The sequence below is a fragment of the Corvus cornix genome, chromosome 26 (genome assembly GCF_000738735.6).
Source record: "Corvus cornix cornix isolate S_Up_H32 chromosome 26, ASM73873v5, whole genome shotgun sequence".
NCBI classification, from domain to species: Eukaryota; Metazoa; Chordata; class Aves; order Passeriformes; family Corvidae; genus Corvus; species Corvus cornix.
Window position 1 is genome coordinate 881,096 of NC_046354.1, and position 24,635 is coordinate 905,730.

The 24,635-nt window shown below is 49.0% G+C and overlaps 1 long non-coding RNA gene across 1 annotated transcript; it reads right to left on the bottom strand.

Moving 5' to 3' along the window:
* Positions 1-4,035: 4,035 nt before the first annotated feature.
* Positions 4,036-9,645, bottom strand: LOC109145278. Its single transcript, XR_002046568.3, has 3 exons — positions 9,551-9,645; positions 7,148-7,205; positions 4,036-5,238 (listed from the first exon to the last, which is right to left on the bottom strand). It is a non-coding gene; the product is annotated as an uncharacterized LOC109145278 (long non-coding RNA).
* Between the last annotated feature and the right edge of the window lie 14,990 nt (positions 9,646-24,635).

Sequence of the window (24,635 nt, forward strand, 5' to 3'; positions counted from 1 at the left end):
ACAGGAGGAACCTCTGGCTGTGCTTTAGCCCCACACTGCCCTGAGAACCTGCAGCAAACTGAATTTTGGGCCACATTTCCATCCTCTTCGTGCTGCCCTACCTGGATCTAAAAATAACGGCACCGTGCTAAGGAGCCGCTATTACATTTCCTTTGTGGTTCCACCCAGCCACAGCAGAACCAGCTCAGGGCTGTTCTATTCTCCAAATTTCTGGCTGTATTAGCACTGTCAGAATCCCTGATGTATCACCTTGCAGGGAGTCTAAAAGCTTGTCAGTGCCTTACTTTGCATTTTTGTTCTGGGTTCAAAGCTGACGGCACAGCTGAACTGGAATCTTTTCTCTGGGTTGCTGAAAGAAACGTAAGAGAAATCTCATTTTTAAAAAGTATGAAAGGACCATAAAAATAAGCCTTTCACTAAGCTGATCAACTCAGGCTCCGTGTAGCAAAAAGGATTCCGAATGAGTAGCTGATAATACAGGCTTTGGTTTGTGGGAAATGAATCAGAGAGATGGTATTTGAAAGGACTATTTCATTTAGGTGTTTTGGTGGCACAAACCCAGCTACTACAGTCAGAGTGCAGCAAGCTCAAATATTATTTAAAAGTTAATTCATATTTTTAGCATATAATTTCTAATTAACTTGCTGTAGTTATCTTGTTAAATGTCAATTAAATCTGGGAGCATTTCTCACAGGTTTCCTGTATTCATAAAATGTAATTATACAGCCATTGCTTGCGTAGCCCTTATTATTGGTATAATCTACAGCTAAATATATCTCTTACATACTAATTATACATCACTAAGTGCTATATTGATAATCAGTAATTGATTTAGCACAAGCAATTGTCGTGTTACCTCTTGAAATGTCAACCTGAAGGATCTGGAATTAAAAGTTCTGGCCACAACTTGTGGCTGGGGCTGAGCTCGGCTGCCAGCTCGTGCTGGGGAGGGGTTCCTGTGCTGGAGCTGGGTACCCGAGGCAGGTCCTGGTCAGGGATTGGGGCTGGCTGGGATGCAGCTCCTGGAGTGTCCAGGTTTTGTGCTGGAAAAGCGAGGGTGGCTCTGCTGGTGAGAAATGAGGACAAACTGGCCTGAAAAGGAACTCGGCACAAAAATAAGGGAAGAGGCAGGAGAAGACTTGAACAGTTTATCCCCAAAAATCCTTCTTTTGAAATCACAGAAATCCCAGGATGGTTTGGGTTGGAAGGACCTTAAAAATCATCTCAATCCCACCCCTGCCCCGGGCAGGGACACCTCCCACTGTCCCAGGCTGCTCCAGCCTGGCCTTGGGCACTGCCAGGGATCCAGGGGCAGCCCCAGCTGCTCTGGGCACCCTGTGCCAGGGCCTGCCCACCCTCACAGGGGACAATTCTTTCCCAGTATCCAACCTAAATTTCCCTTCTTTCAGTTTATGGCCATTCCCTTTGTCCCATCCCCATCTGCCCACGTTAAAATTCCCTCCCCCCCTTTTCTCTCATCCACTGAAGGATGCCAGTCCTTTCTGAATTCCCGTTGGGCTTTTTGTGCTGGTACCAGAATAAAGGGCAAGGCTTGGCGTGCTCCTCACTGAATCCAATTTCTTCTCCTGCCCAGCTGTGTTTTCCTGGGGCTGTGGGGCCGTGTAGGGCAGGGCTGGGCTGGGTCTGAAGTCACTGTGGGGTTGTCTTGTCACGTCCTGCCCATCACCAGCCCAGCTGCGTGGCTGACCTCCCTCCTCTCAGGCAGCATTAATTACAACTCAACAATTAGCAGGAAGTACCTGAAGCCCCAATTAACTGTGATCTGTAACCATGGTGGTCCAGATGAAAAAAGGGAACAAGAAAAAACAGCAAAGGAAAAAAAAAATCACCACAGAGAAGCTGAGAAGGCCTTAATTAGATTTGCACATTTGCTGCCCAGCAGTACCTTGGAGCAAATATTATTCCCAGTCTCTCCCAGCCTGTCTCCAGTCCGAGCCAGCTCCTCCCCCCTCGCTGTCTCAATGATATTTACTGCTCCATCAGTGTTGTTTGGAGTTCGGATCCCCCCTGTCCCTTGCCAGCCCGGGATGTGTCTGTGTTGATACTGATGTTATTCCAGCAATGATCTTCCCTTCCCCTGTCACTTTGCATCGCCCATTTCAGGCAGCACAACCTCAGCAAACGAGCAGCAGCCTCTGCCTTTTTCCCATTTGTGCTTTCCCCTCTTGCTGGAAGTGGTATTTAAATTAAACCTCGCGTTGTGTTCCTTTCCTTCGCTCCCGTGTTTCCTAAGGCAACCAATTTTATAGATCTGGGAAATGGAATCAATATGAAGTTGGATTGTCCTTATGAGATACTCTTAATATCCCAGGAGACCAGGCTTGGTACACCAGGATTAAGGAAAGGGAAAATTACTGAGGGCAGGGTTCTTTGGAGGGTGGTTTGTGTGCACATCTTGGACAAATACTGAAATGGGGAGAACAGGATCCAGGGGTTCGTGTGGCTTTAATTGAAACCGTTTGTAATCTTCATTCTCTTAAATGACACTTTTTATCTTCCTTGCGATCACATGGTGGGTTCTGCTGCGCACTGAGTTCATAAAATATACAAAAATTCAGTGTTCTTTGGAGAAAATTCATTTTGAGTGATGGGGCAGGGATGGCAATTCAGATAATAACTCTGAATGATGTAAAAATGAGCCCATTCTTCAGAATGTTCAAGCTCTGCAGAGCTCTGTGGCCACCACCAGCTCATTTCCATTTTGCATGAAAACAAATTCTCCAAAACTCAGTGAAAGACTTGCTTATTTCTGAGTAACTTTTTTTATTGATTCATTGAGGACAAAGTTTTCTGGCTCGCTCAGAGCATTCCCTGCGAGCGGGGGAATGTGTTTGCTCACAATTATCCCTTGGTGCTGGTGGTTTCATAACCAGAGTTTGTTAGAAATGAAAACTTAATTGAATTAGGCTGGTTACCCTTGGGGGAGCACTCAGGAGAGGAGAAATGTTCTTTCTGAGGGGCAGTTCTGCTTTTCTCCCGGCTGGAGGAGCAGCCCCTGCCCAGTCCCTCTCCAGGGACGCTCCCGACCCTTGGTTGCCCCCATTTTTCTGTGGATTTTCTCTTTGCATTCTGTTGGCCTCCTCTTTTTGACCTCAGTTTTTTCTTTTTCTGCTGCCAAACAACTCCATCAGCTGACCTGGCCCTGCTGCAGTGCTGGAATTTCCTCCTGCCAGGGCTGGCTGTCCCTGTGCTGTCCCTCTGGCCGGGGCGGATGGACTCTCCTTCCCTCATCCCTGCCCATCTCCTCCTCAGGGATATTGATCCAGCCTGAGCAGCAGGATCCCAATTTCCCCCCCAACTGTTCCATGGACTAATCCTTAATGCTGGGGCTTTGCTGTGCTTTCAGTGAGTCTGGTTCCATTTTCCCTCATGGGGAGTGTAGGAAGCAGGAACGCCTTGAGTCGTGAGGAGCCTCCTCCTTAGGGGCAATTAAAATTCTGTCCTCATTTCCTTTTAAAGTGCTCCAACATTCCTGCAAAAGGCCCTTCCCCAGGGCAGGGGTCTCCCCACCAGCTCCTCAGCTGCAGCAGGAATCTGGAATCCAGGCGGAAGAGGGGACAAGGGAGCTTGGCCAGGCCTGGATGGCAGGAGAGGGAAGGGAAGGGGAATTGGAGATGAGGAGTTGGAACAGGAAGAGCAGCAAGAACAGCCAGGGTTGAAGATGAGGAAGATCAAGTGCCTAAGATTAGAGCTCTAGGAGTTCTGTCTCTGCAGCATGTGGTGGAATTTTACTCAACTTGCAGCCTTGGCATTTGCCTTTCTATTTTTTTGTAATATATGCTCATCTATTTACCAAATTCTAGGGGAAAAAAAAGGAACTGGGAGTTATATGGATTCAGTGTGCGTAACAAAAATGTGATACCACATATTCCCTGTGAATATTTTCAGGATAAAAAGGCAGAGAGAAATCAGATAAATGCATCAAAAGGAGTCAGCTGTCTGCCAGAGCTTGTTTTAAATATCAAATTAGAATATAATGGTATGCACAGTCTCCATATCAAATCATGACTTTATTGGCAGGGACTGGAAGGTGACGCAACTCCGAGTCCTCCTACACCCCTGGATAATGGATGAAAGAGCGTTACATGGAATAAAAGCAATTTTGGGATCAAATGCAGGCTGAGATGGACATTCCTGTGGTTCAGACAGGGGAGTGGCTCTTCCAGGTGCTGATGGCTCCGTGCCCTGGTCACTCCAAGGTGACATCTCCGAGCCATGGGCTGGCCCTTCCTCTGCCTCTCCTGCGCCTGGGAGGGGTTGGGATCAGCCTGAGGGTGTTCATTTGGGGTATCCTGGCAGCTCTGAACCCCGATCTGATGTCAGTGATTTCCCAGAAAGGCAGTGATGAGTGTCAGAGTGGACGAGATATTTCATCTGTCCCATACTGTTGGTTTTCTCAGTAAAAAGGCAGTAATGGAAGCAGAACCTGTGGCAGCAGCCTGTGGAGCAGGTGTTGTTTAAATATCGATGATCTGCTTCTGGTACCATCACAGTTCCAAGCACAGCTGGAGCTCGGGGCTTTACCTGGGCCTGTAAACAAACAACCAAGGAAAGCAAAAGTGATCGCAGCGGGATGTGCCTCTCACCAGGAATGTGGGGCCACCCTCCCACTGCTCTGGGTGATGTCCCCTCGTGGGAAATCCCTGGTGACTGACACAGTGAGGGCCACTGAGAACCACCCGTGGGGTTTTGTGTCCCAGCAGATAAAGATGAGCAGGTTGGGTGGTGATTCCTGAGTGTGATGAGACAATTCCCATGGCAGAGGCAATTTCTGAGGGGTTCCCAGCACAAAGCCCTGCTTTAGGTGCAGTTCAAGGCTGTGGCTCCTTTGGACAGGGGGAGCAAAGACAAAGAAAATGGAAATACTCCTTTCCAGGCGGAAGATATATTGCTGTAATATTTCTGGCGCTTTGGTCTCCATTCCCTGCTGGCAGTCCCAGCTCTCCAGTAGCTGTGGGCTGTCTGTCAGAGCTGCTCTCCCTCACGCACAGAGTATTTGTTAACTCCAACCATTGGAGGCAAACAGGGAGGTGCTGCGCTGGAGAAGGGTTTTACAGATAACTGCCTGAGGCACCAGACATTTTGGAATCAAAATCTGGAAAGCAGAGTCATTATTTCTGTTGTTTTAGTGCCTGCTTTTATTTTCTTTCTTATTGACAAATGTTCCTTAGCCCATCTTGCTGTGGGTGGTTTTCTTCGCATTTGCACTTTACAGAGCTGTTAAAAAAGGAAAGAAGAAAGAAAAAGACTTTATTTAACCATCTTGGCAGTGTGTCCTCCTTCGTGCTCCCTCACCCTTTGCTGTCTCTTTTTTGACTTCTGATCCATGGACAGAGATTCTGGAACCTGCTGCTTTCCTTGTGAGATGGGAGTGGGAAGTGTCTGGGACAAATGGGGGTAGAAGGGAAATTTCTCTTCAGCCCCCTCTGGCAAAGTGTCAAACAAATCCCAGTGTTCTCCTTGCTGAAGAAGCCACCTCGAGGTGTACAAACAGCCCCCCTGGAGGAATGTTTCAGCACTGGAAGAGGGCAGGCATGCACTCACCACCCCTGGGAGAGTCCAAAAAATGAGTGGAGATGTGAGACTCCATGATATGGGGTAGTAGGGTCAAAGGTTGGACTTGATGATCTTGGAAGTTCTTTTCCAACCTTAATGAATCCATGATCCATCCCTGTGGGGGTGTGATTTTAGTGACATGCCAGGGCTCGGGTCAGGGCCCTGGAGGCTGTTACAGCAAAGCACTCGGCTTGTGCTGCTCAGGGGTTGGGTTTAGGGTGTAGAGAACACGGAGCAAGTGAATAAAGTGCTGTAAAAATAGGGAGACAAATAGAGAGGAGATGACAGAGCTGGGACTGCACAAGTCGTTTGTCCCAATGACCTCGGGAGGTCTCAGGTGCCTGGAAGGAATTCATGGTTATTCATGGCCATAATGGTAAAGGGGAAAAAAAGCAAAAGGATGGGATGTGAGGCTCAGAGGAGTAGGAAATGTTTCCTTCCAGCAGCGCAATGAGAGTAGCAGTGATAACCTGCTCCTCCCCTTCCAGCAGCTCGGAGCTGTGATCCCTTTGTGAGCCCCACAAATCAAAAGGACAATCTGTGTGAGTTCAGGAGAGGCTTTGTGCGCTCCTGATGGGGACAGTGACAGAGAACACTCCTGGGACCGGCTCTCCTCGGCTGAAGAGTCTCTGAGCAAGTCCTGACGAAGGAGAGCTTTTCAGGGAGAGGGAACATTTTTCATCAGCTCTCCTCGAAATGCACAGCCGAGTTTTTGGTTAGACAGCCCTCTTAAGGCATCTCGCACTGTTGCAGGGCTGCCGGCGGCTCCAGCCCTGCCGCGGAGCGCAGAAATCGAGCCCTGCAGAGAGCAGCAGCACTCCGGGTGGCTTTTTGCCGCTGCTCCACGAAGTCAAGGGCTGAGGGCGCTGAGCCATTCCCTGCTGACCTCCCTCTCCTTTGGGAATGGCACTGGGATGCGGGGGTTCAGCTGCTGTTGTGAGGGACACGGGGAGCAGCCCCCACTCCTGTGAGGAGGGGTTCAGGTCTCTGATTGTCAGAGAAATTGGGGAGGCAGCAGCGGGAGCTGCTCGGGGGTGCAGCAAGAGAGGCGCTTGTTCAGCCTGAGCAGGGGAAGTACATCAGGGAAGGAGGTTTTGTGCACAAACCTCTTGGGAACATCGGTGTTCTGCTCTTAAAAGGACAAAATTTCGCTCGTTATTTCATGTATTAATTTATTTTTTATTTGCATTTCATTCTTTATTGGCAGGACTGACAGACGCTTGATACATCTGAATTGCACGTGTTTGTCTTCTCAGTAAACCCTTAAACCCAGGGTTTAATCTATTGCAGAGGTATTGTGGATTTTAAAAGCTGAATACACTGACTTTCACCCCCCCCCCTCCGCTTTATAACAATATGAAAATGTAATCTGATGACAGAAACACCTCCAGGTCCTCAAGTCATCCCTTTCACTTGGTAACATTCAGATCAATCTATGTACCAACATTATTAATTGCAGCATTTTATTTGCATTTTTAAACCTGTTTGATTAACCTGCCCTTGCACTGCGGAGCTCAGCGTCTAGACTGACAGATCTGCACAGGAAAATTAAGGATATAAACTTGTTTACCGAGATTAGGTGGAATCTTTGCAGTTCTCTCCGCAGCCTCCCCAAATGAGCTCGAGCCCTGTGAAGACAGGGAAGAAGATCTTTATCGGATTTCTCAGGCAGCGGAGGTCTGGCAGCCCTGACTCTGAACTCGCCTTAAATTTCCCCCCTTCCCTGTCAGTGGCCATAAGTGACCCCGCGTTTGCCGGGAGGTGTCCGGCACAGGATGGACCGAGGCTGCGGGGCTGGAGCGGCTCCGGCCGGGGCACCGCGCTAGAGGGGGCTCAGCGACAGCGGCTCCGCGACCCCCGCCCGAGCCGCGGCCCCTTCCCGTCACTGCACGGCCGCCGGCCGAAAAAGGCCGATAAACCCGGCTGCAAACACGTCCCGGGGCGCTTCCCCCTCGGGGTCCAGCGCTCGCTGTGTCCGCCCGGCTCGGGCTCATCCCGGCGGCTCAGGGCGGGGCACGGGCTTGGGGCAGAGGCTGCACCTCCGGTGCTCTCCTGGGCTCTGCTCTGAGCCCGTCACGTCACAGGGACCGGCCTCACTTCACTGGCAGAGGCAGGGAAGAAGTTTTAATTGCTGCGTTACAATAAACTGGGCGTGACACGTAAATATTGCAAGTGGCGCAAGTTCCCAAAATCACAGCAGCGAATTTCTCTGCTTGTTTCCATCCTGGGCGAGGATGAATAGTTTTTTTCCAATTGGATTGCTACTGTAATAGAAATATTATACTGACAGCCAAGCTTGCTCTCCCACCTAATGCATTTTCAACTTTTTAATGCTGATTTCGGGAAATGTGGCTCCTGCAATTTGCATCCAGCTCTCAGGAAGTGATGCGTTATGAGAACATCTCACATACCTGCAGAAATGACTTCCACCAATAGCTTTACAGATGGAAGTGCTTTTATTTTAAAAGATGGCTGTGGGAATGGTGGGTTTCTGCTTTAGCCTGTGAATTAAGGACACTGGGAAGCTCAAACACTTCTGCTGGGAAACGGGAAAGGTCCAGGTGCAGCCTGAGGATCCCAGGGCAGTGAGGAGCTCCCCAGCCTTGCCTTCCTCGTCTGCAGGAATACAATTTGCTACCAGAGAGTGAAGTCAGAGCACTGTAAAATCGCCTGCAGTGGGAATTTCATATTGGCACTGGAATGCCCCAAACACCCAGGCACTGTGGATTTGCATTAAAAGAGTTTTTACAGCCAGAGCTGAGGCTTTGGGGGACTGGGCCTTCCAAAGGACTGAAGAGTTTATTAAATTCTGTTTCCATTTGTGCGCAGCCGCATGGTCTGAGAAGCAGATTGGTTGTGAAATTTTCATCAATTGGTCATTAGTGGGTCATCAATTCATAGCTGTGGCTGAGTCTTTCACAAACACAAGAAGTGAGGCTGCAGCAGAGCCAGGGTAGGACTGGCCTGGGGTTCCCAATCCTGGGGGATGCCCCCAAATCCACAGTTTGGGTTCATTATCGGGGACAGATCTATCAGATGCCTCTGCTGGGGCTGAGCTGTTGCTTCCTATTCTTGCCTGAATAGAAAAGATAAAGTTTTCAGAGCTGTCAGTCTGGGCTCTACAAGAAGCAGTAAAAATAAACTTTAGAAGTAAATCTCAAGCAATTGGAAGAGATGGTGCTTTGATACAGTTTCCTCAAGCCAACTTGCAGCCTAAGCAAAATTATACACAGCCTTTGCCAAGCTCAAGGTTTCCAGAATGCTTTGATTTCCCCCTCCTTTTCCCTGCACTGTTTGGCACTTTCAGGGTGCAGCCCCAGCAGGCGTCACAGACATAACAGGGGTGTAGGAACAGGGATTTTAATGGCAACATGGCAGAGACATCACCAGGGATCCAGGGAAGAGGGAAGGGGGCTGGGATGGGGGGAGATAACCCAGAGCTGCAGGAGGCTGAAGGCTGGAGAGGTGTTTTGCCACAAGTTTTATTCATCAGTGGCATTGCTGAGTCAGAGAAGAAGGATCTACATTAAAAGAGCTGCTTTTGGATCACGTCCTAATGCAGACATTTCCTACTGGATTTTTTTTACTGATGCTCCAGCAACCCCCCCAGTCAATTCACAGCAGTTCACAGAGGGAACACAATGAGGAAATGATTCCAGCTGGGAATCTTTGCAGAGTTTTCATGGAGGGCTCTCAGTGCCCACCTGGGATTTCCTCTGTGATAAAAATAAACAAGCTCGGGCCTGACTTCCCAGGCTGGCTTGGGATGCAGAACTCACATCCAGCTGCCTGGAGCTCGTGACTTCTTCCTGGGTTTTTATTTTCACTCTTCAGGGCCTTCAGAGGTTGGGAGAGGGCAGAGCCTCTCCCAGAGTTCTCACGCCCTGTCCTGAGCGGGGCTCTGTGGATGCTGTGGGGTCACCTCAGAGCATCCCAGCCCTCGCACAGCCTTCCCTGGCCCCTTCTCACTCACCACGTTTGTAGTGCTGGGATCTGGGGCACCTGTTGGAAAAGTTGATCCCACTTCCCCACCCGAGGAAGTGACAGAAAAATGCCAGAGTTCCAGGTTACTCCTCCTTGGCCGGAAGCAAAATCTCTCAGCTGCTTTTCCCTGACTCGCCCGGCAGGGAGGAGTTCTGGTTTTTAAGGAAGGCTTGGAGAAATCACTGCAGGGCAGGACCAGCACTCGGGTCCTTTAATCTGATAGAATTCTGCACTTGGTGACACAAGGGTTGACTCTGTGCTGTACAGGAGATGACAAATGGAGCGTCAGGGCTGGGAATAAGTCCCCAGCAACGGGAAGCCCTCTTTGGTTCTGCTGTCTCGCTGTGTTACAAGGAACACTCGCCCTGCCTGCAGTTTTTTATTTTTTTTTGCTCACCAATTGGCCTGGTGCTCTCACTGGAAAGGAAACAGGAAAAAAGTTGTACCTCTGGTCTTCCTCTTTGGTTACAATTAATCTGATCTGTGTTCAGCAAGAGCCGTTTCCGCTTGTACACACAATGCAGCAGCCTTGCAACTACAGTTCCTTCTACATAAATCAATCTCTGTTTAATTTTAGCCTGTACTGAATTTGACCAAACCCTCAGGAATTGGTTATAAAAGCTCAACAAGTGCAGCTTTTTATTTGGATCAATTCTGAGGGCTGTAGGCAGCTACTCTGTAATGTAATCACTGCTCATGAAAGTGGAAATGGAATTCTTTATTGTTTATAATGCAAATCAGACAACAAACTCGGAGTCATCTCTGCTGCCTGCATTGTTCCCAGTTCTGGAAACTTCACTTGCAAGTTAAAAGTAGGAAAGTTTTCAGTACTGCAAGAAAGACTCTTATTTTAAAATATTCATTTTTAAATTATTTATCATTTGGCATCCATATGGCTGTGGTGTAACGGGGCTACATTATCTATGGACAGCTAATAACTTTAATTGGGCTTTAACGAGGAAAATGCTTTTTCTGTGTGTGCAGCCACGTGATCCTGCGCTGGTCCTCAGCCACTGAATGAAAATGAGGGGCTTCAAAACTCAGCCAGTTTGGATATTCCAAAGCTCACTGCAGGCAGGAGATCTCCAGTGCTGGGGGTGAATGTCCCTCACCCCAGAGCTTGCTGTGATTGTCATAAATCCCCTGGAGCAGACACTGGGAGAGGTGGGAGAGGCCCTGGGCTGTTGGAAAGCCAAGAAACCTCGATTTTATCAAGAAACAGGGCAGGACTTGGAACGAGAGGATCTTCAAGGCCCCTTCCAGCCCAAACCATCCTGTGATCCCATGAAATTCCACAATCCCACTCTTGGCTTACAGCTTTGGAGGAGTTTTGCATTTCTTGATGAAGCTGAGGCTGGGATTTTATTTTTTTCCAAGTCTTCTCCTACCTGCTAGTGAATGAATCCCAAAAAGATTTCTGTCACTTTACAATGGGAAAGGAGACAGATTGTGCCGTTGCTTCAGCTTTCATTTTAATACCTGCCAATACCACTTTGCAAATCCTGGAGTGTAATGCTAAAAAAAAAAAAGGAGAAGTGTAGCTAACATGAGGTTAAAAAATGTCTTTAGTGTGTAAAATATGAAGCTGGATGACACATAGGCAGCTGCAGATGCACTAATTTGATTTCATGCCTTAGAATCAACTGTTCCCCTGCAATGAAAGGCACATTTACATCCATCTGTCAGAGTAGGTTCCTTGTCTTTCCAGAGCTCCTCCGCTCTTGTTTCACCCCAGGTTTTCATCCCATGCTCTGCTCATGGGGGCGAGTTTGGAGCAGCTCTTTTTTTTCCCCAGATCTCCTGTGTTTTTCAGGAACTTACAACAAAAATCTATTTATTTTTTATCCCCCCCCGCCCTTTATTTTCTCTCTCTTCCGAGTCTCAGGGTGTTATTACCGGATTAGGAGACACAGAACACAGGACCTGAGTGTTTGAGCTTTAATCCTCGTAAGCCAGAGCCCAGCTACAAAGCTGGGTTCATGACACTGGGAATCACTGGGTTTGTAGCAGAGGGGAGCTGGGCACTGGGGAGGAGCTGGGGTGGCTCCTGGCAGCCTGGGAGGGGGTGGTGGCACAGGGGGGCATGGCCAGGGAGGGCTTGGCATGGAAACAACGAGGTGCCAGCAGAGTGATGGAGCACCCTGAGCCAGAAGGAGCTGGATCCCTGCCTGGGAAGGGCTGGATCCCTGCAGCACGGGGCCAGCAGGTGCCCTCAGGTGTCCCTGCAGGTCCCTGGGGTCCCCTGCCCCAGGCCAGGCTTTCGTGTTGCGTTTGGTTTGTCCACACCACACACTGCAACTGAAATCAGATTTAGATCTTGTCCTGTGCTGCAGGTACGAGCAGAATCGATATCTTTCATATTCTCAGCACAGCAGGAAATCCTGGAGATGGAAATTAAAGGTGTCTGACAAGCTGCCGGAGCAGCCAAAGCTGCTCTTGCTTTTCCAACTGGCTTGGAGTGAGCGACTCATGGGGTTCCTCAAAAGTTAAAACGGGGTTGTGAGTTAGTTTGGCCCATTTAAATACACTTGCCATTAAGGTGCCGTCACCCCTCAGATATTAATTTGCAGTACTTCACAGGATCTGTTGTTCTCATCGACTAAAACACGCTGTAAAACAAACCCTGGGTGGAAATATTGTAGCAGGAGAAAATCCCAGTGAGCTGCTCAGTCTGTAGTGCTGGTGGGTGAGGGATTTTTGCTGCTACGAGATACAATGAGCTCCCTGGTGCTTTTTTCTGCTTGTAGGGAAGAATCAACTCGTGGTAGTAGAAGCTGTAACAAATTCTTGGCAAAGAGAAACAAAAAGCAGAGGTCAGTGCTGAAGCTGCATGAAGCTTCTTAATTTTTGCTTCATGAATTTCTATAGTGCTAAACTGACATTAAAGTGAAAAGGGAATTGTCATTACCCCAGCTATAATTACACAAATTCCAGCTGAAAACCACCAGAAACTGCTTGGAGCTGGGCTGTGCAGCGTTTTCTTCTCTTGGCAAGGGCTTGGCTGTGCTCCTGGGAGGTTTCAAACCAGCAGCTGCCGCAGAGAAAGGGACAGACAGAATGCCTGGAGTCCCAGCCTGGCTCTGTATGAGCACCCTGAACAATATTTAAATGATTTTAAAGCAGTAAGCAGGGCAGGAACTGTGAGTGTTATTTCCCTGCTGATGAGATAATGATTGGGGTCAGGCAGGGGCTCACTCGTGTTGAAGTATTCTGGTATTCAGGGGTATTGTGAGACACCCAGAATCCTGCAGCATCTTCGTTTCTCTAAAACATTTGAAACCCTCAACATGCTCAGAAAACCCCTTGATTTCTGTTACTCAGGCACACGAGGGTGTGTTACTGTTCGAGGATCTGATGTGTGAGTGAAACTCCTACGCCCTGACAAGGAGGGATGTGGAAAGGACTCCCTGCCCGAGCAGGGAATTGTGGCTCTGGGAATGCTCCTCTCCGGGGGCTTCAGCTGGGGCAGAGCTGCAGAATTGAGGGGTTTTGGTCACGGAGGCAGAGCCCAGCCTGGCTGGGGGCGGCTGACTCTGGGCACGGAGCCCTCCACGAGCACTTTGCTCCTGATCCTTCTGCAGCAGGAGCGGCTCTGGTTGGGTTTAGCATTGCCGGGTGAAATACAGGAGAGAGAATCTCCTCTTCTCTTCTAATTCCATCTCCTCCAGCCTGGAAATTAAAACTGCTTCCTCAGAGGGACCTTTACCTTCTACATCACACAGCCTCACCCTCCCCCTCCGCCTTGCCAACACTTAATGGGCTGTAGGCAGCCAAACCACGAGGCTGTGAGCAGAGAGAAATGATAATTCATTCGGGATGGAGGCAGGAGGCAAAATGTAATCCATCATATCTGCTCTATCTCATTATGGAGGTGAGATACAAGAGAGGGCAAGCTGTTAATAAACTGGTGGATGAAGTTATTTTACCAATCTGTTACAGCAAGCGAGGACAGACAGGGGTAGAAGTGCATTATTCACACCTTTTCCTAATCCTTTTGTTCCCCGTTCTGTGGAAATGCCTTTGTAGAGCCGGGAGGGCAGCCTGGCTCAGGGAGCTGCCATGCACACCTCGCACCTCTCCAGCCCGGGGGTGAGTCCCGCTTTGGGAGCTGCAGGAGGGATGCCCAGGCTCAGGGGGCAGGGGTGGTGCTGGCTTGGCAGAGCCATTCCCTGCCACAGCCACAGCACATCTTCCCCCCGGGAATTGTGTCCCCTTCCCCCAGGAGCTCTGGCAGCTGCCCCTGCCATCCCTGCGGGCTGTGAGGGGCTGGAGGCAGCTTGGGGAGCCCATCCTGCTCCTGCTGGGGAACATTTTGGGCATTCCTGGTATCCCTGCTGTCCCAGCTCGCTGTGCACGGACACCCAGCAGCGCGGGGTACCCGAGTGCTGCTCTGCGGGGGCTGAGCACAGGCATGGAGCTGTTCCCAGTGTCCTGCTGGGTGTGCTGGGAGCAGGAGGGCTGGAGTGTCACGTCCCCCCTAAAACACTCCCACCTTTTCTTCACAGACAAATGTTTCTGTGGAGGTTTGATATGGCCAGGTCTGAAAGCTGCCTTGTAGGGGAGCTTTGGAGGCCTGTGGAAAATGCACCTCGGAGGCCCCTGGAATTACTTATTTCTCCTTTTCTTTCTCTATCCACAAAGCTGCTGCTTCCTCTTGTGCTGCTTTTCATCTTTTTCATCTCTCTGGCAGGGATGAGGCCTCATTCTGGAGCCCACTCTGGGCAGATTTGTAGCCTGGCTGCGCTAACAAGGTTTCAGTTTCAAGGCTGTCAGCTCAGCAGAGGAGCTGCACATCCTCACTGTGGTTTGTGTGCAGTGCAGGAGGGAGAGCTCAGAAGGAAAATGTTCCTGTGCATCCCAAACCTGTATAAGAGAGTTAGTGAAAAGGAAGGGAGGTGATCAATGTGCCAAGAAGGTTTTTCTAGAAAGAAACCCTAAACCAACCCCAAGGCCCTGCATGTGCAGACATCCCTCCTTCCTTCACTGTGGTTGTCACTTGCTTGGGGTTCCCACAGAATTGGCCATGTCTGAGTGGGAAGGGACCCACAGGGATCACCCAGTCCAGCCCCTGTCCCTGCCCAGACGCCCCAAAATCCTCCCCTGGGCATCCCTGGCAGCGATGTCCAAGCGCTCCTGGAGCTCTGGCAGCCTCGGGCCGTGCCCATTCCCTGGGGAGCCTGGGCAGTGCCCAGCACCCTCTGGGGGAAGAACCTTTCCTGATCTCCACCCCAGCTGTCCCTCTCTGTCCCTCTCTGTCCCTCTCTGTCCCTGCTCTGTCCAGCACCAGCAGTCACGATAAAAACAGAGGAACTGCAGAAGACAAATGAGGTTCCCGAGCTGCACAGACTCGCCCCGTTTGCACCGGGGAGGAGGAGATGGAGACATCACCTCATTAACACCTCGCTGTGATCACACGGGGCTGCAGGGCTCCAGACTCAATGTTTTCCAATTCAAAGGAGAGGAGAGCAAATTTACGGATGATGACTTGATTAAATTTAAATTACTATAAAAATATCGAGGCAAGGCTTCGGTGGTGACAGGAAAATCTCCTTCAGCTTTTCCTTCCCGTTACCCAGGGTTTCACTGAGGCCCATGAGGAGAGAAGAGCCTGCAGTTTCCCCCCTTCATACTTGAATTTGTTTTTACACGATTTTTATTTCAATTTCTAAACGTTAATTTTTTTTTTTTTTTAATGTGCAGCAATGAAAAATAGCTTTGAAAATAGCCAGGAAGGGACTTTCTAGGAAGCTTTTATGTTGTCAGCCCCTGCACTCGAAATGTCTTAACTCTGAGGTTCAAGTCAACAAAAATCCAGAACCGATGGAAATGTTGGCAAACACACCAAATAATGAGTTCTGCGCTGCTGTTCCTCTCATCTTGAGTGAGCCAGAAATGGCCCAGGGCTGTGGAGAAGGGAGGAGATTGTTGGTGCTTCAGGGTCTTTCACTCCCTGTAAACAGCTCCAAGTGTTATCAGAGATCCCAGTCTCAGTTTCATCCTGGAACAGAGATAATGGCCACATCCCAAAAGATGCTTTTACAGAAGGCACTAATTATCCCTCCTTTGTCAGAGCCTCACCAGGGTTTGCTGACTGATAGCCTCTCCTCTCCTTGGAAATCTTCTGTTCCAGAACAGGACTCCAGTTCTTGAAAGCCAGTTTGAGGAGATGTCGGTGCCACGCTGAGCTAAATCCTGAATAAAGGATTTCATTTCCCAGAGCTGCTGCCTGGCACCTTCCAGAAGCTCCCCTGGGAAGGCAGAGCAGGGCTGGCCTGGGCTGGGCTGGGGAGATCTGCCAGGGGCTGTGGGGGCTGAGCTGGACCCAGGGCAGGGCAGGGAGGGGAGCTGGAGCTGGACCAGGCACTGCTGGCAAAGCTGCCAATGGCAGGAATGGAGGAATTGTAAAAAAGTGGGAAAAGACCTTTGAGGTCATCCAGTCCAACCATTCCCAGCACTGCCAAGGCCACCACTGACCCATGTCCCCAAGTGCCACATCCACAGGGCTTTTAAATCCCTCCAGCAATGGGGACTCCAGCACTGCCCTTTGCCTTTGGCAAAGAAACTTTTCCTAAAATCAAAAGAAAACTCCCCTGGTGCAACTTGAGGCTGTCAGTGCTCCCCAGAGGGTTTTTTCAGCTGTTTGGGCTTGGCTGCTGTTGCTCGTGGCCTTGCTCAGGTCCTGCTACAGCGCTCTGGGTTCCTGCTGGGTGTCCTGGTTCCCCTGAGTCTCCCAGGTTTGGGGGTGTCCTTTGGGAACCCCCTGTGCCCGCCAAGTGCCCCTGGCAGCTCAGCAGGAGCAGGGCTGCTGGTGTGTGCCAGGCAGGCTCTGCTGCCTCCTCGCAGCCCATCCATCTCCCCAGCAGTGCAGCGATCCCATTCCAATTCCAGGTTCCCGGTGACAGGACGGAGGCATATGGTGCCGAAAAATTATGATAAATGCATATTATCATCCCCTGAGCCATCCATCAATAAGCACTTTCCTGAATAAGCTGGGGGAAGCAGTTAAAGTGTGCTCCAAATCTGCGGGGTCTGTGGTCCTGGAGGGCTGCACTGCACATTTTGCCACGGACAGGCATTAATGAAGGTAATTGAAGATGTTATTAGGAGAATGTGTTTGTTATCAGAGTTTGCTTATGGCATTATTACTCATAGCCACACTTCATTAATATCCATTTTTCACGGCTTTGCTCTGTCGTTCATTGCTCGCCTGACCTTGTGTCACTGGAGGAAATGTCAGAGATGAAGAATCTGTACTTAGAGCTGTGCCACCCTCGCTGCGGGGGCCCTCAGTCTCCAGGAAAAGCCCATTTCCTGAGCTCTTAGAGCTCAGCCATACAAGTCACAGACAAACATCTCCAGGTCGGGAGCTGGGCATGCAAATGCTCCCTCGGTGTTTGTGCTAATGAATAAGTTATTGCCCCACTTGTAAAACCTTCCCGCAAATAAACACGGAAATACCAGCTGATGGAGAAGCACATGGCTCTGTTTGCCTCTGGAATGCAAAAGTGACTCCAGATTTGCTGGTACACATCTCACAAGGAAATGTTTTATTGCATTGTTATTGGAGATGTTTAATGATCATCTTTTGTTAGGATCACTGTCAGGTTCCTGCACACAATCACATTTACTGGAGCTTTGGTTTTGATGGCCGCGGCTGAGTCAGAGATTTTCAAATTATAGCAGTCAGAAATAGAAGAATTAGCTTGAAAATGCTGATTATAATGGACTTTGACACCCAAAAAGTTGTGGAAAAGCCCTTTCCAGAAAAAAAGCAGGCTGCAATCTATGTGAGAATTGCAATGAAGTGAATCCGTGGAGCATAAAACACTTGGGAAACAAAAACCTTATACTGGGTGCCATCCCTGCCCATGGAACCAGAGGATCTTGAAGGCCCCTTCCAAGTGAAACCGCTCTGAGATTCTGGGATGATGATCTTGGATTTGGAGAACTGAAATTCAAGATTTCACTGTTGTACTAATTGCCAGCTCAGTATAATCAAGGGACAGAGTTTCCTAAGGAACCAAAGCAATTAAAACCCAAAGGGACCATCCCACAAAGAAAAGGAGCTGGGCTTTGCCACCCTGAGCCAGTTCATGCCCTGGGGCCAGCTGGGTGTGGGCAGGGGGCACAGGGGTGGCTGCCGTGCTAATTGAGAGAAGCCCCGCGTCGTTATCAGGATGATTCTTTGGCAGGAACATCCTAATTCTTAGAATATCGACAGTTTGGTTAATATGTTAATGATCTTAATTTCCATATTGAGTTTTGTCACTTTAATTTGTTCAACATGCCAGCACAGAGTATTGGCACTGGGAAATCCATAGCAGGAGTCACAGGCAGAGATTCCAGACTACTGATGACACATTGCTCGAAATTGTCTTTTTGGGGTCTGGCTCAGGCCGCCCCACTCTGCCACTCACTTTTCTGGTTCTCTGCTGCACCCGGTTCTGTGCTGCTGGATTTTGAATATCCACGTGTGTTGCTCAGTTATCCTAATTTCCTTTACATCTGTGTTTCTCCATGTATAAATTGTCCAACATTCTGTTTGTTCAGTACCAGGTGCTGGCTAGAAATGATGATCTGGGAGTTCAAGAGAGGGATGACTCTACAAAATTTAATGGTGTGTCCTAGAGAGGTTGAACTGCATTATTGGCAAATCCGTGTTTTGGGTGAATGTCAGTAAAAAATGATCAATATTAGTTAAGGATCTTTATGTAAGTACCTGAAAGTCTCTGTTTTCACATTTAAACACATTTATGGTTATTATCCTCAGCTGAGACTGTAAATTCGAGTGCCTTCTCCATCATCCTGGGTAACCACTGACACAATCCCTTCTCCAGAGCTGCAGCTCTTCCCTCTTCAAAGGGAATCTCACTTTGCAGGGTTTGGCAGCTCTGGGGGCCCCCACCTGAAAATCTGCCTAATTCAGGCTAAAAGCTCCCAGGTCTGGACACCCCAGCTCCACTTCCAAGGTATTCCCTGCTCCAGTTCTTTGCTGCCTCACAGTTTTCCCCAGGACTGGAACAGTTCCCAATTTCTGCAGTAACTCCAAAGGGGAACCTTTTCCCTGTAAACTCCCAAATGCTTTTCCTCAGGTGCAGATGTTTCCCTCCCAGAGACACATCCCTGTGTGCCCTCCCTGCTGCCGTGGATGCAGGGACGCAGCTCCATCCCTTCCTGCCCTGTGTTTGGGAGAGCAAATCCCAGGAGCATCCCTGGAGCAGGGAGGCTGAGTCCTCATTAATGCACTGCAGTATCAACTCCATTAACATCGAGTTCTCACTCAGCCCTGGGTGTTACTTAGGGGTATTAATCAGCTGCTGCTTTATTTTAATGTGCTAATTTGGGATTAATGAACAGCAAGGTTTGATTTACAGAGAGATCTTTGGTTTGTGCCTTCCATTGTAGCTTCCCTTCCCTTTCCTTTTGCCCGATTCCAGCTCCTGGCTGGGCGGGATGAGTTACTTCGAAATATTCCTTATTTTGCTCAGCACAGTCTGGAATTTCAGTCTAGGGCTGGGTCATGCCTGGTGAAGGGCTGCATTAGGATTGTTTTCCAGCGGGAAAATGTTTGTCCTTTGCATGGAAGGCTTTCTTTTCTGTAGTTTTGATTCTTTTTTTTAAAGGATTTATTTTAGTCTTAATAGAATTTTGCCGTGCACAAACAGCACCCGCAGACCTGTCTCTTCCCACGCCCCATCCTGATCAATCCCTCAGCTCCTCCTGTCTGGTTTGAGAGGAGACTGTGCCCATCTGGATGGAGGCAAAGGCTTTTCTGAGGGTTTTTTTCTTATTTTAATTAGAAGTGATTTCATTTCTTCATCATTCATCTGATGATTGGCTGTACCTGCCCTTTCTTAGAGTCTTTTCTCTTCATTAGTGTTTATGCTTTGTATAACTAAGAAAATAATTAACCGTGCTGGGTTTTATTTGCAGCACTTTGCCAAGATGTTGGTGGGTGTCTGCACTAGATCATAATTTGATGGTGTCTCTGCAGCCATGCAGAAGCAGGAGAAGAAAAATGCCATATAAACAACGGCTCAGACAGAGTTTGAATGATCCAGTAATTTTGATTTATACTTTGCATTCCGAGGAACTGTATTAGCAGTTAAAGTCGATGGGTAAACGATTCCCAGCACAAACGGAGTCAGAAACACAAAAGAAACTCCCCGGGTGAGATTTAGTGCCGGGCACTTTGTTCAGAGCCAGGCTCTGGGTGTAAATCACAGCCCTGGTTTCACTCCTAACCACCAACCCCCAGCCCACAGTGATCTGTCCTCGGTGTCTGCAGGAGCTGCTCAAGTGCAGCTCAGTTCCCATCTCCTTTCCAAAGGCAGGGAAAGCTCATCCCACACCCGGAGTGACGGCAGGACCTGGCACCTCCTCGGCACAGACCCGGGGCCACCTCCTCGCTGTGCATCACACCAGGGGCACCTCCCTGTTCTTCAAAGCAGAATCAATTTAATTCGAGCTAAAAGTCCCCATGCCAGGAGGTCTCTTGGACAGGAACAATTCCCTTGTACACTGCTCCATCCTGTGACTCTGCTCTGGGGAGAGCAGGAAATTGTGTCCCAGCCAAAATCCCAGCAGATAAGGAAAATGCTCAAGGGATCTGAGCTACAGTGCTTATAAGGTACTGGAGCATCTCCGAGAGTGTCATTTATTGATGTCTTGCAAGGGAAATGTTGATTCCTTTTTGTAAATTGCATTTTTCATCAAAACTCACTGAGACTGAAAAATCACTTGTGACTGACAGGCTCTGTGTGCTCCAGTTTGATGTGAATGTTTTGGCTGGTGGAGCCGGAGAATAGCCTGGGAATAATTACCCAGCCTAACACGTTCCCTGGGTGACAGACAACATCTTCATTTCACAGGCCAAGTTGTTTTAAAAGACTTTTCCTCCTGACTCTTGTCTCCCTCTTCCCCTAATGGGAATATTTCCCACCTCTCATTTCTCTTCTTGAGCCCTGGGCACACCTTTGGCAGGACAGGAATGGTTTGAAGCAGCCAGGGGGACTCCAGCTCCAGCCTCGTGTGTGTGTGTGTGTGTGCGTGTGTGTGTGTGTGTGTGTGTGTGTGTGTGTGTGTGTGTGAGTTCAGAGCTAAAGCTTCACTCCGTCTCCTGAAATTCCAGAGGACAGGGCTGCTGCAAGCAGCTGCCACATCCCACATCCCTCTGCAGCCCAGGGTGACCTGCTGGGGAAGGAGGGAGCTCGACAGCCGTGCCACATCCTCTAATTCCCTCCGTGGGACTGTCACTGCCACTAACAGCGGAGTGTCTGCGGTGACAGTGACGCTCTGGGATGCTCCCAGCCCCTGCTGGCTTCTTTTTCATGCCTGAAAACCACCTCAGGTCTGGAAAAAATCTCTTTCCTCACTGAGGTAGAACCCTTAGGGACAGGGGATATCCCTGGCTCTGCCCTGGAAAAATCCCCTTCCCCACAGGAGCAGAGCCCTGAGGGGCCGGGGACATCCCTGGCTCTGCACAAGCCCTGCACCAGGGTTATTCCTGTCCCTGCTCCAGCTGGCACAGGGCAGATCTGGAGCTGCTTTTGGAGTGGCCCTGGGGGAATGGCAGTAAAAGCAGCTTTATCCGTGCAGGGTCTGGCCCTGGGAGCCTCCTGCCCTCCAGGTTGGGATGTGTGATGACCAAAAGTTTGAAAGGCATCACAGAGCTCGTTCATTGCAGGGGAAGGGTGGCAAGGGGGCATGGAAGGGAATGAAGACCAAAACATCCTACTTTAATATGCAGATGGCAGAGTTAAGCCACGAGATTTGTGTAGCAAAAGAGAATAATGTCCAACATTAAGGGAGTTATTTCTCAGCCTGATTAATCTCCCCATGAAATCAAATGGGTTGGAAGGGATGTGCTCTAATGACTTGCTGAGCCTTGTTTTGCACAGTTCTATAGAAATTGCAGACGTGGAAAAATTATAAAGTCAAAGAAAATCTTTGGCCATTTTCTTAGGTGGAAGGTTGGGTTACACGTGTCCTGCCTCATGGCAGCCTTGGAAATACAATGGTTTGATGGCAGTTGGCTGCTAAGATTGGTGGGGGAGAGAATACATTTTAAACCTGAGAAATCTGTGTGAGGGCACCAGTGAAAGATGGAATATAAACCCCAGGAGTTGCCCACAGAGCAGAGGGAATATTTTGGGTGCTATTTGCCAGACCTGAAAGTGAGTACTCACAGCAGATTGCCACTTTCTGATAAACAGATTGGCTTTGGTGCATCCTGGGAAAGTCTGGAAGACTTTCAGCAGAAAATAAGGTAGGCTGAAAAATGGCAGCAGATTCATGAGGTAGAAATAATTGAGGTAAATCCTGGAGCATTTTAGTTCCCCTTCCTCACTCTGTTTTCAAACAGAATATTCTGCATGATGAATTGTGGAAATGCAGCACATGCTGGGAGGTTTTAACTGTCTCCTCAGATCATAAAGAGGAAGAAAAGGAATCCAGGTCTTGTTGATGGTTTAGGAAAAAGCTAAACAGCACAGGAAGAAGAAGGCTGTACCTTAAAAATTAATTGTTCAAGTACCAGGTCATTGTGGAGTAATGCACCGTGAAATGATGTTATTCTCCAGGAGAATTTCCATAAAGTTTAACACTCCATGACACATTCTTTTCCTATTGAAGTTAGTTAAAAATAGTACATGAAAGTCCTCGGTGAGTGGAGGGAGCACAAGGAGCCTGGGTGGAACAAAGCTCCGGGAGCAGGGCCTCGGCAGAGACATCAAACCCGCCGGAGCGATCCCAGGCAGGCCCAGCACTGAAGGAACATCACTCTTGGTGGATTTTTCCTGTTACTCACGTTAGGATAATGAGATTATTGGAATTTTTTTTTTTTTTTAATGAGAAGGAGACAGAACACCTTGGTTGCAAAATGATTTAGGCCCAGAGCAAGGCCATCAGTCTGGGCCTGATTGCTGTCAAATGCTGGGAAATTGGAGCTTTACACGGAGATTTCTGGGGATGGGCCAGGTTTTTCCTGCTTGTTCGGTGTCAGATGAGATGGAGGAAATATTTGTTGGGAATGTGTGGTTCTTTGAAAGGTTGGGAGGAAGAAAAACAGGTCCAAGTCCAGGTCCAGGGCTGCGTGGGTGGAAAATGGCTCGGGAGGGAAGTGGAGCCGTGGGCAGGGGGTGAGGGATGTGCCCGTCGGGAATGTCCCTGCCTTCAGGACTCTGTGCTGCTCTCCATGGGCTGCACTCGACCTCAATTCACAGCACAATTCCCTCCCAAGGAGCATTTCTAGAAAAGCGTTTGTTTATTTTGCAAACAGCCCACCAGGCAAGCATCTGTTTATTTACATGTTTTATCTGTGTGACAAGTGAAGCCTCCTGGAGATTTGGAGGCCTTTTGAATTGGATCTGAAGTGATGATTTTTCTTAAAATAGTCTTCTGGACTGGCTCTGCAGGCGCTGGGCCTTGTGATGCTCCCAAGAATAAACACACGCTCCCAAGATTTGCTGGCACGAGTGCCAGAGCCCACAAGGGTTTTAAGTAGTGAAATGAAAAGGTGACTGGGCAGGGGGCTCTGATGGCCACAGGGGAGAGGGATGATGGGTGAGAGTTTGGCCATGTCCTGGTGGAGAAATAAAACCTGAACAGAAAAAGACACTGCCTTGTTTTGTAGACCTAACATGTGGACTTCTTGCATTTTTAAAAGAAGTCTTAAATGACTGTGGAGTGGAAGTGCCTGAGGTGATTGACGGGCTTTTTTTGAAAGTTAGACTTTCAAATTTATTGTGGTGCTCTTGGAAATATTGCCTGTGCAGCTCCAAACCGGAGCAGAGTGCTCCCGAGTACTTCATCCCTCTTTTTTATTTCCTTTTTACTCCCTCAAGCTCTGCAGATGCAGCAGTTTTCTGGCAGGAGATGATGGGCCAGAACTATTAACCAGCTTCTAAATGCAAGATTAATTTATAGGCTGGTTTTATACATGACACTGCCTAGGAAGGCGTGGAGAGAAAGGATCCAAGCTGTGGCTGTGGCTGCAGAGCCCTGGGGCACACGGGGAGGGTCCCCGGGCAGGCTGGGGTGGAGCAGCACGGGTTGGATCGTGGCTGGTGCCTGGTCCAGCAGCCTGCCTGTGCTTCTGTGGGGATTCACGGGCTGTCACCACCAAGTGTTGTGAGAGGCTGCAGGGGAAGGCAGGGGCTGCCCTCCGGCTCCTTGGGCACTCTCCTCTTCCTTTCCTGTCAGCTGATGGGAAAGAATTTGGGTTAAACTCAGTGCTATTTTTCGTCTCTGATCATAGACCCATTACTGGATCTTCCATAAGCTCTGAAGAGTTTTAGGGCTGAGGATGCTGCGAGGGGAAGGAGTAATGGGAGGGGGAACAGTGGGACAAACCCCTTCTGGTCCATTTTGGAATTAATGATTTTCAGAAGCTATCAGTTACAGCCCTTAACTGGAGAGCCCAGATTATAAAGAGGAATATAATTAGTGGCAAATGCTGTGAGATATATAAAGACAAATAGGGGACTGGGATGAATGGGGGCTCATAAATTTTATTAAGAACCACATTTGTATGTAATCATTTATTCCTGGGGTCCCTGGAAGTGACTCCAGACTGCAGGATGTGCACACTGGAGCTGGAGAGAGGTCACTCCCTTTATTAAATCAAATGTAAGAGATTATTGATTCATAAAGAAAAATGGGTATGTTTTAAATGGGGAGACAAATGGACTCAGAGTGATGTTCCCTCTTTGCTATCAAGCGGCTCTTTCCAGGTTTGCACTGGTTCCCCTGTTGCTGGGATTAAATCATTTTTTCCCCCAGAATCTCCTTTGTCCTGAGGGAAGTTCAGGGCCTGGGTGTTTGCTAACAGGAGAGTGGGGACTGCTGGAACCTGTAAATCGTGGAAATAAGGGACTTTTATATTTCCTTTCAGCTGTGGATCCCAAAACGAGGTGTGTAAGTGATCCCTGCCCATTTATAGGTGGCGGAACAAAGGTGCAGGGGGATGTTAGGAGGTAATGTTGTGTTCCTGGAGATCCAGAGATCCCCAGCAGGACCTCTCTGCATCCCTGGGCCCTTTGCTGGTGACTGCAGGAACACAACCTCGCTCCCAC